The sequence below is a fragment of the Conger conger genome, chromosome 10 (genome assembly GCF_963514075.1).
Source record: "Conger conger chromosome 10, fConCon1.1, whole genome shotgun sequence".
NCBI classification, from domain to species: domain Eukaryota; kingdom Metazoa; phylum Chordata; class Actinopteri; order Anguilliformes; family Congridae; genus Conger; species Conger conger.
The window spans coordinates 15,081,882-15,093,380 of NC_083769.1; the positions used below are offsets into that span (position 1 = coordinate 15,081,882).

The 11,499-nt window shown below is 44.2% G+C and overlaps 1 pseudogene; it reads right to left on the reverse strand.

The window, feature by feature from the left end:
* LOC133138102 (tripartite motif-containing protein 16-like) overlaps positions 1-6,601 on the reverse strand; it is a 13,876-nt pseudogene extending 7,275 nt beyond the window's left edge.
* Between the last annotated feature and the right edge of the window lie 4,898 nt (positions 6,602-11,499).

The following is an 11,499-nucleotide window of genomic DNA, read 5'->3' on the forward strand; positions in this document are numbered from 1 at the left end:
TTCCTCTCCCCTCGCCCCCCTCCCCCTCCCTCTCTCTCTCTCTCTCCCTCTCCGCCTCTCCCTCCCTACCTCACTCTCCCCTCCCTCTCCCCTCCCTCCATCCATCTCCTCCTCTTCCTCCCTCCCTCCCCCCCACTCCCCCTCTCTCCCTACCTCCCTCTCCCCTCCCTTCCTCTCTTTAAGGCTTAAACAGACTCACATCGTAAGAAGTCCTGTCTGGTCTGGGGCTCTAGAACAGAGACTTCTTCCACTGTGGAGAGAGAGATCACAAGAGAAAAAGATGAACATTTTTCTAAGATCCTGGAGAAATTGAATGCTTGTTTCAATCTGCAAGTAAATGACAACTGATGTCACCCAGAATACAGTATCAGAATGGGTCTCAAATGTTACACTAAAACAGAGTAGAGAGAGGAGACAGGATGGATTCATCATAAAACTACTGAGGAATTTGACTTGTGTTCTCTCCTCTCATCTCTATGCAGTATCTTGCATCCTAGTAAACAAAGACATACTGGTCATACTGTATTTTGTTCTCTCAAGATTAAACAAAGCTTTCATTGAAAACATTTAGGGTTATGCCCTAGCCAGAAGAATTGCCCCTTACATACTGGGTACTTTTATAGATTTCATCCCTATTCACCCTGAACACCTCTGTGATATTCTGGATCATCTGGAGCTTGTGAGCACTTGAAATGTCCCTCCACACTGTAATATATAAACCTTTATGTGACTAGGAAGTCACATTGAGATTAAAACCTCTTTTACAAATGAGACCGAGCCAAGACAGGGTCAAACAGCAGCATAAGATCACAGAATCACAATCACGGATCCATTACAATAATAAACATAATTATGTAGGTATATACAGTACAAAGTGCATTACAATACATACAATATGACAGAACATAACACAGGGAAACAGTGAATTAAACATATCCGTCCAACTTAAAGCAGTAGCATCTTAACATGAGAACATGCATTATTCTCAAATTAAAATTGTTTAATGAAATAAGAGAATCAAGTTTGAGTTTGGCCTGAAGCTCGTTCCAGGACCAAGGAATATATAACCTGTGAGACAGACTGAAATGTCACTCACCCCTCTCATTAATAATATATAACCTGTGAGACAGACTGAAATATCACTGACCCCTCTCATTAATAATATATAACCTGTGAGACAGACTGAAATGTCACTGACCCCTCTCATTAATAATATATAACCTGTGAGACAGACTGAAATGTCACTCACCCCTCTCATTAATAATATATAACCTGTGAGACAGACTGAAATGTCACTCACCCCTCTCATTAATAATATATAACCTGGGTGCCCCATTTGTAAGGAACATGCATTTGTGGGATGAGCAGCACAGCTGAGTATGTGGGTTGCACTCATGAAAAATGTGCCAAATCTTCTGAAACGGGCGATGTCAGAGACAGACCGTGAAGTGGGCGTCCCAAGAAGACCGGTTCCTCACCCTTTCAGCACTTAGGAACCGTAGGCTGTCTTCTACAGATTTGCAGTCAAGGTTTGCAGGACGATAAGGCACACGGCTTTCGGCCCAGACAATCCGGAACAGACTGTACGCAGCCAATCTCCGGCTCATAGGGCTGCCAGGAGGCCTGCCATGACTGCCCTTCACCGTCAGGCCCGTTTGCACTGGTGTCAGCAACACCTGCACTGGAACCTGAACATGTGGAGGAACGCTATGTTCAGCCATGAGTCCAGATTCTGCCTACGGAAGTTGGATCGTAGGGTCAAAGTGTGGAGAAGACGGGGAGAACGCTATGCTGATTGCTGCACCGATAGAGGAACACCTTTTGGTGGAGGCAGTGTGATGGTGTGGGGCGGCATCTCCATCACTGGAAAAACCAGGCTTGTCATCATTGGAGGCAATCTCAATGCAGAGGGATATCGAGATGAGATTCTGCAACCAGTGGCAATCCCATATCTCCACAGTCTGGGACCGAACTCCATCCTCCAAAATGACAACGCTCGCCCCCACAGAGTGGGGTTTATCAGAGACTACCTCCAGAATTTGGGAGTAGAGAGAATGGAATGGCCTGCCAACAGCCCTGACCTCAACCCAACTGAACACTTGTGGGATCAGCTGGGGCGTGCTGTTGGTGCTAGAGGGTGCTGTTGGTGCTAGAGTGACCAACACAACCACGGTGGCTGACTTGCATCCTGGTTGAGTGGAATGCCATCCCACAACAGTGTGGGACCAGGCTGGTGACCAGCATGAGGAGGTGCCAGGCTGTTGTGGCTGTGTATGGTTCTTCCACACGCTACTGAGGCTCCTGACTGTTTGTTAAATGAATAAATTCTAAAATCATCCAATCCACCAAACAACACCAAACAAGAGTCAAGAGCAACAGCAGAATAAGCTGTTTGGCATTGGCAGAGAAGATTTGGCAAATTTTATATGAGCACTACCCACTTACTCAGCTGTGCTGCTCATCCCACAAATGCATGTTCCTTACAAATGGGGCACCATTTAAAAGGGAAATAAACAGGCTTTCCAACGGTATAAAATGTATTGCCAAGAAGCATTGTTACAACAGAGAAATAATCTACCAAACACAAATTTCCAAACTCTTTGTTCGATGTTTATATAACATGTTTATATAATAAACATAGCAGATGTCGCAATTACAAGCAATATAGACAGCATATATGGTTAATAATTACCATTCACCTCTGCCAGACCATATTTAACAATAAGAGCTATTCGCTATTTGTGATAAAATGTGATTTTTGAAAATCAATCAATTATAATCAAGACATGGGAGGAATAAATCATGTTAATCTTGTACAAATATAAATTAAATAAGGTTTTCATCACAATTGATGTTTATTGCTTTGAACTAAAGAAATTGGAAAAACTACCGAATAAAGTGATCTCTGAGTGTCTGTAATATAAATGTGAAGGGGGGTGCAGTGTGCACTAAATTAAATTGTGTTCTTTTAAATGAGGCCAGGCCAATGTGTCTCAGGTTGAGAAAAATATTTAAATGTTTCATTTTTCTTTTAATAAACCCAAACAAACCCAAACACCGCACCATGGTAAATAATATATAACGTGTGTAAGTTCCTTTCATGTTGTAAGAGTGAATCTTAGGCAGATCACCTCACCACTGTGTTGTGTGCAGTGACTAAACACACTTTCTGCAGCAGGGTTTGTCCACCAACCTCTTCCAGAAACTTTGAACTCTGCCTTGAAAACATCCTCCAGTCGCTCTTTCAGTTCAGAGACAAATTTCCTCACAGCCTCAAAAGAGACGTTTGGACTGACAGTGATGCTGGGTAAGTCTCCAGGTCCAGGAGGGGCACAGAGGGACTGACAGCTCTGCAGATAGACAGACAGAAAGAGACAGACAGTGAACACAGATTCCTCTGCAGATACCAGGAGCAGATCTTTGTAAAAGAGGAACACACCTCACCATGTATGTACAGTGTACACCGTGCAGACTGTCAGAGAGCCAGTGATGTTACCTGGAGGAAATGGATGTGATCCTCTGTGTGTGAAAGCTGCTCCAGCTCAGCCTCTCTCCTCCTCAGCTCAGCAATCTCCTGCTCCAGTCGCTCCAGGAGTCCTTCAGCCCGACTCACTTCAGCCTTCTCCTCATCTCTGATCAGCTCTTTCACCTCAGAGCGCCTTCTCTCAATGGAGCGGATCAGCTCAGTAAAGATCCTCTCACTGTCCTCCACTGCTGTCTGTGCAGAGCACTGTTAGGAGAAACAGAAGGAGGAGGGTTGTACATTTTAACTAGGCCTTTCACTCAGCTCTTACTGGGACCCCAGACAGCCTGTTCCCCACAGTGTGGCTCAGTGGCATTGAGCCCCACAGGGCTGGAAAGTGGCCCAACACTGGGCTCCTCACTGGCTGACTGGAGGAGAGCCCTGACTGAGCCCTGAAATGGCTCTTCCAGCAGCCAGCTGTTGTCTTCTCCTCTGGTCAGTACCCACCTTGAGTGACTGCACAGCCTGTCTCAGATCCTGCAGCTCCTTCTCTCTCTCCTGGATTCTCTGCTGGAACTTACTCTGTGTCACCCCCAGCTGCTTCTGTGAAGAAACACACACAATCCAGGTTTAAAAACACTGGTGAAGACACTCCAGCAAGCCCTAAGGAATCAGGGCCGTACATTTTGGGCCTCGGCCCAACAGAGGGTACTCACCCCACCGACACACACTATTCCCACCCCGATGTTGCCACAACACCACCATCCATAATCACACACTATGTTCATAACATGGAACCTGTTAACAATTCTACTGAAACACATTATTCTCACCTCACCAACACACACTATTCCCACCCCGATGTTGCCACACCACCGCCATCCATAATCACACACTATGTTCATAACATGAGACCTGCTTCAATTCTACTGAAACACATTATTCTCACCTCACTGACACACACTATTCCCACCCCGATGTTGCCACACCACCGCCATCCATAATCACACACTATGTTCATAACATGGGACCTGTTTCAATTCTACTGAAACACATTATTCCATGCACTGTCAGCAACCAGCAGAGCAGATGGTCAAAATTAATGACTGACATGTTGATCCCAAACACAAATTAAAAGCCTAGACCTGAACCAAAACGTCAGCATAGAATTGTGCTGACCTGGGACCTGTTTTACATTTCATTAGAAGTAATACAATTCTAGATCAGCAGTCCGACTCTGACATGCTTGATATATAAGCCCCCTGAATTTGGTGTTTCAAAACTATCTCCTGTTTTCATGTTCTGTATCATTTTGTTACACTGCATATATTTTATAAATGAGACATAAGGTACAACTACTGAACTACGGTTTGAAGTTTTTGAGTACACTGAGAGGAAAATAAACCGCAGTATTATATTATATTCAAAACCATGCACACATACAAACCTACCTTAAACACAGGGTCAGGGAGGAGAAGTAGTTTGCCTTTCATTGGAGACAGCTGTATTTGCCTTTTCTAGCAGAGTTCATATTTCCCATTCAAAATTGATTGATTGATTTAAACTTTTGTTTTAACAGGGAAAACACACTGCGACATACCCAAATAATAATACTATTTTAAACATAACATTTTTAAAACTGGCTACAGAGAAAATGGTTTGACTAATCACTACCAAAACTATGCGAAACGTAACTACCTGCTTAAGAAATTAATATAATACATATTTGTAAGTTGTGCATGACGGATATAACGTTGTTTTAATGATAATTAGACTAGCTTCCTTGCTCGCGAGTTCCGAGGGTCGTAGCTAATGATGAAATTACAACGTGAACGTGGCAACTGGAAAGTCCTACCTACCTTTTTAACCGATATGTAAGACAAAAAGTAAGTGTTGTTGTTTAATCGTGGTTTCATAATTTAAAACGTGCCTACCTGAATGATATTATTCACGAACTGGGGCTCGCGACGCGATGCTTTTCATGACAAGTTGTACTCGGATTGTCGGAAGATACGACGACAGATTTAGACAAAACCAATTGGAAGGGGGCGGGGGGTGGTTTGGAGAGCGTACTATTAAAAAGTATTGATAAGGTGTATTTTTTTGTGGATAATACGATACAATTCCCTTTTTAAATGGTAGAGAATTTTCATAACAAATAAATAAATAATAAATGCCACTAACACCAGCCAATAAAGCGCACTTCTGGGGTCACCTGATTCTGGGCACCGACTCCGTGAAATACAACAAATGAACGCCTCTTTTAAACTTGACAGACAAGGAAACACAAAGTGTACACAAGCAGTGTAATGATTCAGCTGATTTCTCATTTTCGCTGCTCAGGTATTTTCAGTATTTTTGGGTTTATGTTAAAAATGTATGTTTATGTTGCCAGTGAAGAGCTCCAGTCCTTACCTGTTTCTCAGTCCTTTCTGCTACCACTGAGACTGTATCATGGCCTCTGTGTTCATCCATCGCACACAGCATACAGATACACTGCTGATCGCTACGACAGAAAACCTCCAGCAGTTTGTCGTGATTAGAGCAGATCTTCTCCTGCAGGTTTTCAGTGGCTTTGACCAGTTTGTGTTTTTTAAAGGCAGGAGATTCATAGTGAGGCTGGAGGTGAGTTTCACAGTAAGATGCCAGACACACCAGACAGGACTTGATGGCTTTTTGCTTTCTCCCAGTGCAGAAATCACACGACACGTCTCCAGGTCCAGCGTAACAGTGAGCAGGAGGAGCAGCTTGGAGTCCTGTCTTCTTCAGTTTCTCCACCACTTCAGCCAGCATGGTGTTTCTGCCCAGAACAGGCCTTGGGGTGATGGTCTGTCTGCACTGGGGACAGCTGTAGACACCAATATGATCATCCTGATCCCAGCAGCCCTTAATACAGCCCATACAGTAACTGTGTCCACAGGGAATAGTCACCGGATCCTTCAGTATATCCAGACAGATTGAACAGCTGAACTGGTCCTGATCCACCGAGGTATTAGCCTCAGCCATTTCACTGCTCACACTGAGAAAGTTAAGCTTTGTTTCTCTGGCAGAGACAGATTTTTTCTGTGCCTTTCTGACAGACACAGTGCTAAGTCTCGTTTTTGTGAAAGAGATTGAGTAATGTTTTGTTTCTCTGAAACTGCGTAACAGAGAGAGTGGCAGAGACTTCCTGTTTGTGCAAATAGCTCTAGGAGGTGTGGTGTTGGACTGAGGCCAGGCTGAGCAGAGCAGGCTGAGCAGAGAGGGCAGATTCATGAGGAACTATTTAATCTTATGGGACAAAGGGCAGATTTACTGAAGGACTGTGTGGTTTGAACCCCGGTGTAGCCACAATAAGTTTCACACAGCCCTTGGGCCTTTGAGCAAGGCCCTTAACCCTGCATTGCCCCAAGGGAGGATTGTCTCCTGCTTAATCTAAATCAACTGTAAGTCACTTTGGATAAAAGCCTCAGCCAAATGACAAGTAATGTAACTTTCAAATGGCAGGAGCTGATCTGAAATCTCTCTATTTTAAATATTCTTCCTTGTACACAAACACTGACTGGGCCGATCATGAACAGTGCTGATCTATTCCTGCCAAACGGCAGGTGACACCCCTGCAGAAATGACTATTCTGCTTTTCAGAGAGAGAGATTGAGAGAGAAAGAGATTTTATAGATTTAAAAGAAGGTATTTACAGAAGCACAATGGAAATAACCTTCAATTCATAACAATGTCCCTAAAAGAACATTAAAAGGGACACAAAAGCAAGAATAATTTGAACTGTAATACAGCATGTAAAATGGTCACTGTGTGTACGTATGTAAGCATGTAAAACAGTGGCTGTGTATAAGTATGTAAGCATGTAAAACAGTGGCTGTGTATAAGTATGTGTGTACGTATGTAAGCATGTAAAACAGTCGCTGTGTATAAGTATGTAAGCATGTAAAACAGCGGCTGTGTATAAGTATGTGTGTACGTATGTAAGCATGTAAAACAGTGGCTGTGTATAAGTATGTAAGCATGTAAAACAGCGGCTGTGTATAAGTATGTGTGTAAGTATGGAAGCATGTAAAATGGTCTCTGTGTGTCAGTTCCTATGTGTCCTTGCTAGACTTCATACTTCTTGCTGCTCTTCTCACCCACTCCCCAAATTCAACCACTCTGCAAAATACAACAACAACAATTATACCTCAACGAGTGATTGTATATTACTACATAGCCCATGGCTGGGTGTGCAAATCTGCATTGAAGAAAACATTCCCTCTGTTACGCTGAAGTCTATGCAAGGTTGGTGTGCATGTAACTGACTTTAAATCAAACATGCCATACACTGTTTGAAAGCTTATACTGCTCTCTACTATCCAATAGGGGGCTTGTTTGAAGGGGTGAAGCCCCTTATTCAAGTGCAGAAGGCTCTATTTTCCAGAATCAATGTCGCATGCGTGCACTACCAGATTATGTTATATTAGCCTGGGATGAGATAACTAATGCAGGTAATTTATTATGAACACATACTTTTAGCTCAACACACATTTTCTCACACATGAAGAGGTTCTTTAATTATTATACCTGGGACAAATGATTGTGACTTTCAAACATTACACGAGGTCACTGGACTGAACTGTAGGTTGTTTCCAGTAAGTTTCTGTGCAGTCTACAGTACCTCACCTTCATTTGGTTTCTGTTTTTACCTTCTGCATTTATATTTCATTTTATTGTTTAGCTTGTGTGTTATGTGGCACCTGTCCCAGAAATCAATGTTGTGTGACTGTTTGTGTTTTTGCATGCTTGTGTGGATGTGTGTGTGTGTGTGTGCGTGCATGTGTGCTTGTATGTGTGTGTGAGTTGTGTGTGCATACATGCATCTCAGAATGAGATGTGATATTCAAATTATTTTTTACCTGTACTTCTGCATTGTACATGCTTGTTTTGATAATGGAGTTTAACATGTATTTAAGGTATTCAAGGTGACACATTTTGTATGTTTTTTTAAGTGGCTAAATGCTTCCCCCTGTTGGACATTATATAAATAACTGAAACACCAATCCAAAACTAAGAAAGGATAATATTATCCTGTTCAGGGGAATGTTGATGGAGTGTCTAAAATGGCAGTTTTGTGTAAAATGGGTACAGCAATGATCCCCTCACCTTTTCTTTGTACCAGATTTAGTTTGAAGGGAGTTTGGAGGCAGAAAGATCCACGGCACAGACAGACACACAGCTGCACAGATCTTATTGTGGTCACACTGGGGCTTGAACCACCAACCTTCCGGGTCTCAGTGAAGCACCTTAGTCACTTGGGCTAGGCGCTAGGCTGCCCATGTTTGACATGGCATTTTGACGACCCCTGTCAGCAGTGTTGATGGATTTTTATTTCAGTCATAGGCTGTATCTTCAAGCACTTGTTGCTGTTCTGAAAACAGATTAGCCTGAAACTATTGTCTCAATATAAGGTATATATTACAACCACTAGAGGGGGCTGTAGAGTCGACATTAGGCTTATAATCATTTTTTTGCGACATTTCCTGAAACAATTCAACCTTTTCTCAAAACTATTCACACAATCCCACGCCAAACTCAAATAATCTTCTAAAAAACATATACTCTTTCATCAAAATTAAACTTTGCCTTCATACGGCACAAACAAGCCATCAAAAATACGGAAAATATAGACTACCCCCAACACACCAGTCAGATAAACTCACAGCAATAAATTCACAACTTTTTATAGCAGTGAGTTAGGATTCATCTGCTTATTTTCTTTGATCTTTACAACGTTACACTACAAACAAATGAGGAAGTGTGCAAATTTCAGATATATTTAATTTGCAGGACTGAAAAGTGATGCTGAGTGAAAAGTACTGTCCAGTGAACACAACACCGTCGAAGGAACAAAAAACTGTAGTCATTTAAAAGAGAAGTAGCATTCAAAAAAAGGAACTCAGTGTATGCAGTGCTACAAACAAAAAGAGCAATTTAGAGAATAGTTCACAATTGACTGGACTCATTGTCAGCTTGACTCCTGTCTTGTCTCTGGGCTGGGTCAGGCCACATAATGTCATCCACATCACACATGATGTTCGCTCTTTCAAGGCAGCGTGGGAAATATGTCCTGGTATGCCTGATCCTCCCTGGAATGTATTCAAGTGCAGCACATCCACACACGTCCTCCATCTCTTGCACCTCCACCTGCACCTCCACACACCTCCTCCACAGCCTACACCTCCACATGCCTCCCCCACAACCTGCACCTCCACACGCCTCCCCCACAGCCTGCACCTCCACACACCTCCCCCACAGCCTGCACCTCCACACACCTCCCCCACAGCCTGCACCTCCACACGCCTCCTCCACAGCCTGCACCTCCACACACCTCCTCCACACTCCCTCTTTTCCTCCCACTTTCTCTCCCTCTCCCCTCCCTCTTTCGCTCCCTCTTTCCCTCCCACTGTCTCTCTCTCCCCTCCCTCACCCGCTCCCCTCCTCTTCTCCCCCCCCTCCTCCTCTCCCCTCCCTCTCTCTCTCCCCTCCCTCCCCACCTCTGCCTCCCACTCTCCCTCTCTCGCCTCCCTCCCCCTCTTCTCTCTCCCATCCCTCCCTCCCCCTCTCCCCTCCCTACCTCCCTCCCTCCCTCCCTCTCTCTCCCTCTCCCCTCCCTCTCTCTCTCCCTTCTGCTTTCTCTCCCTCTCCCCTCCCTCTCTCCCTTCCGCTTTCTCTCCCTCTCCCTCCCTCCTCTATCCCCCTCTCCCTCCCTCCTCTATCCCCCTCTCCCTCCCTCCTCTACCCCCTCTCCCTCCCTCCTCTATCCCCCTCTCCCTCCCTCCTCTATCCCCCTCTCCCTCCCTCCTCTACCCCCCTCTCCCTCCCTCCTCTATCCCCCTCTCCCTCCCTCCTCTATCCCCCTCTCCCTCAACTTCTTGTCATAATTCCTCTTGCTCAGGCCTGCTGCTTTCTTTGCACCCTCCCTGGCCATTTCACACGCTTCTCTCATCTGCTCCTTCCATCTTTGTATGTATTCCTGGTGACTGGCCGTGCCTGTGTTCTCGGTCCTTCCAATTTCCTTTTTCTTTGTTGGACAGTGTCTTTAGCATCTGAAGTAGTGTCCTGTTAAATCTTTCAACCTGACCATTCCCTTGAGGATGGTAGGGACTTGTTCGTGAGCTAACAATACCACAATTCCTCTTCAGTCTTGCTATGAGTTTGTTATCAAACTCACCTCCTTGGTCGTGGTGTATTCGTTTAGGAAATCCAAATCTAAGGGCATAGTCATTGAACAGCCCATCTGCTACAGTTTTGGCTGACTTTGACCTGGTAGCGTACAGTTGTATGAAGCGAGTGAAATGGTCAATAATCACTAATATATATTCATAGCCCCCTTTACATTTATCCAAGTGCAAAAAATCGATAGAGACAAGCTGAAATGGATGGGCTGTGACAATATTTGTGAGAGGGGCTCTTGTCTCTTTGCTAGGCTTCTTTTGCTTCAAGCAAGCACATGTTCTTGTGACATAATGTTCCATCTCTCTACGCATTTGGGGCCTGATCAGTGATAATGTGCAATCCACCTCTCGGTGGCCCATTTTGTTATGCACTTCCTCCATTACACGGGTTTTGTGTTTGTCTGGTAACACAAGTTGGGTTCTTGTTGCTGTCTTTCTTTTAAGCACACCAGTTTCATCAATGTGCAGTTTCTCCCATTCACAAAGGAGACATTTACTGTACGCACTGAGAGACATAGCCGCTTGACCTGAAGGTTTCCCATTGGCCATCTTGTATCTTATCACTGGACCAATATGTGGGTCATCTAGCTGACTCTGTCTAATCTCTGCTACAGGGAGAGGGTTATACTTGTCATGCTCTGCTGGATTCTGAGCAATGGCAGCTACTGTCCACGGTGGAATCTGTTCTTGTTGTTCTCCAGCCTGTATCATAGCAGCTACACAGTCAAATGACAATTCTACTGTGTGTTGTTCCATCATTTTCTCAATTTCTACAGGCATCCTAGAAAGGCTGTCTGCATCTATGTTCTCTTTGCCCGGTCTGTATCTAATTGT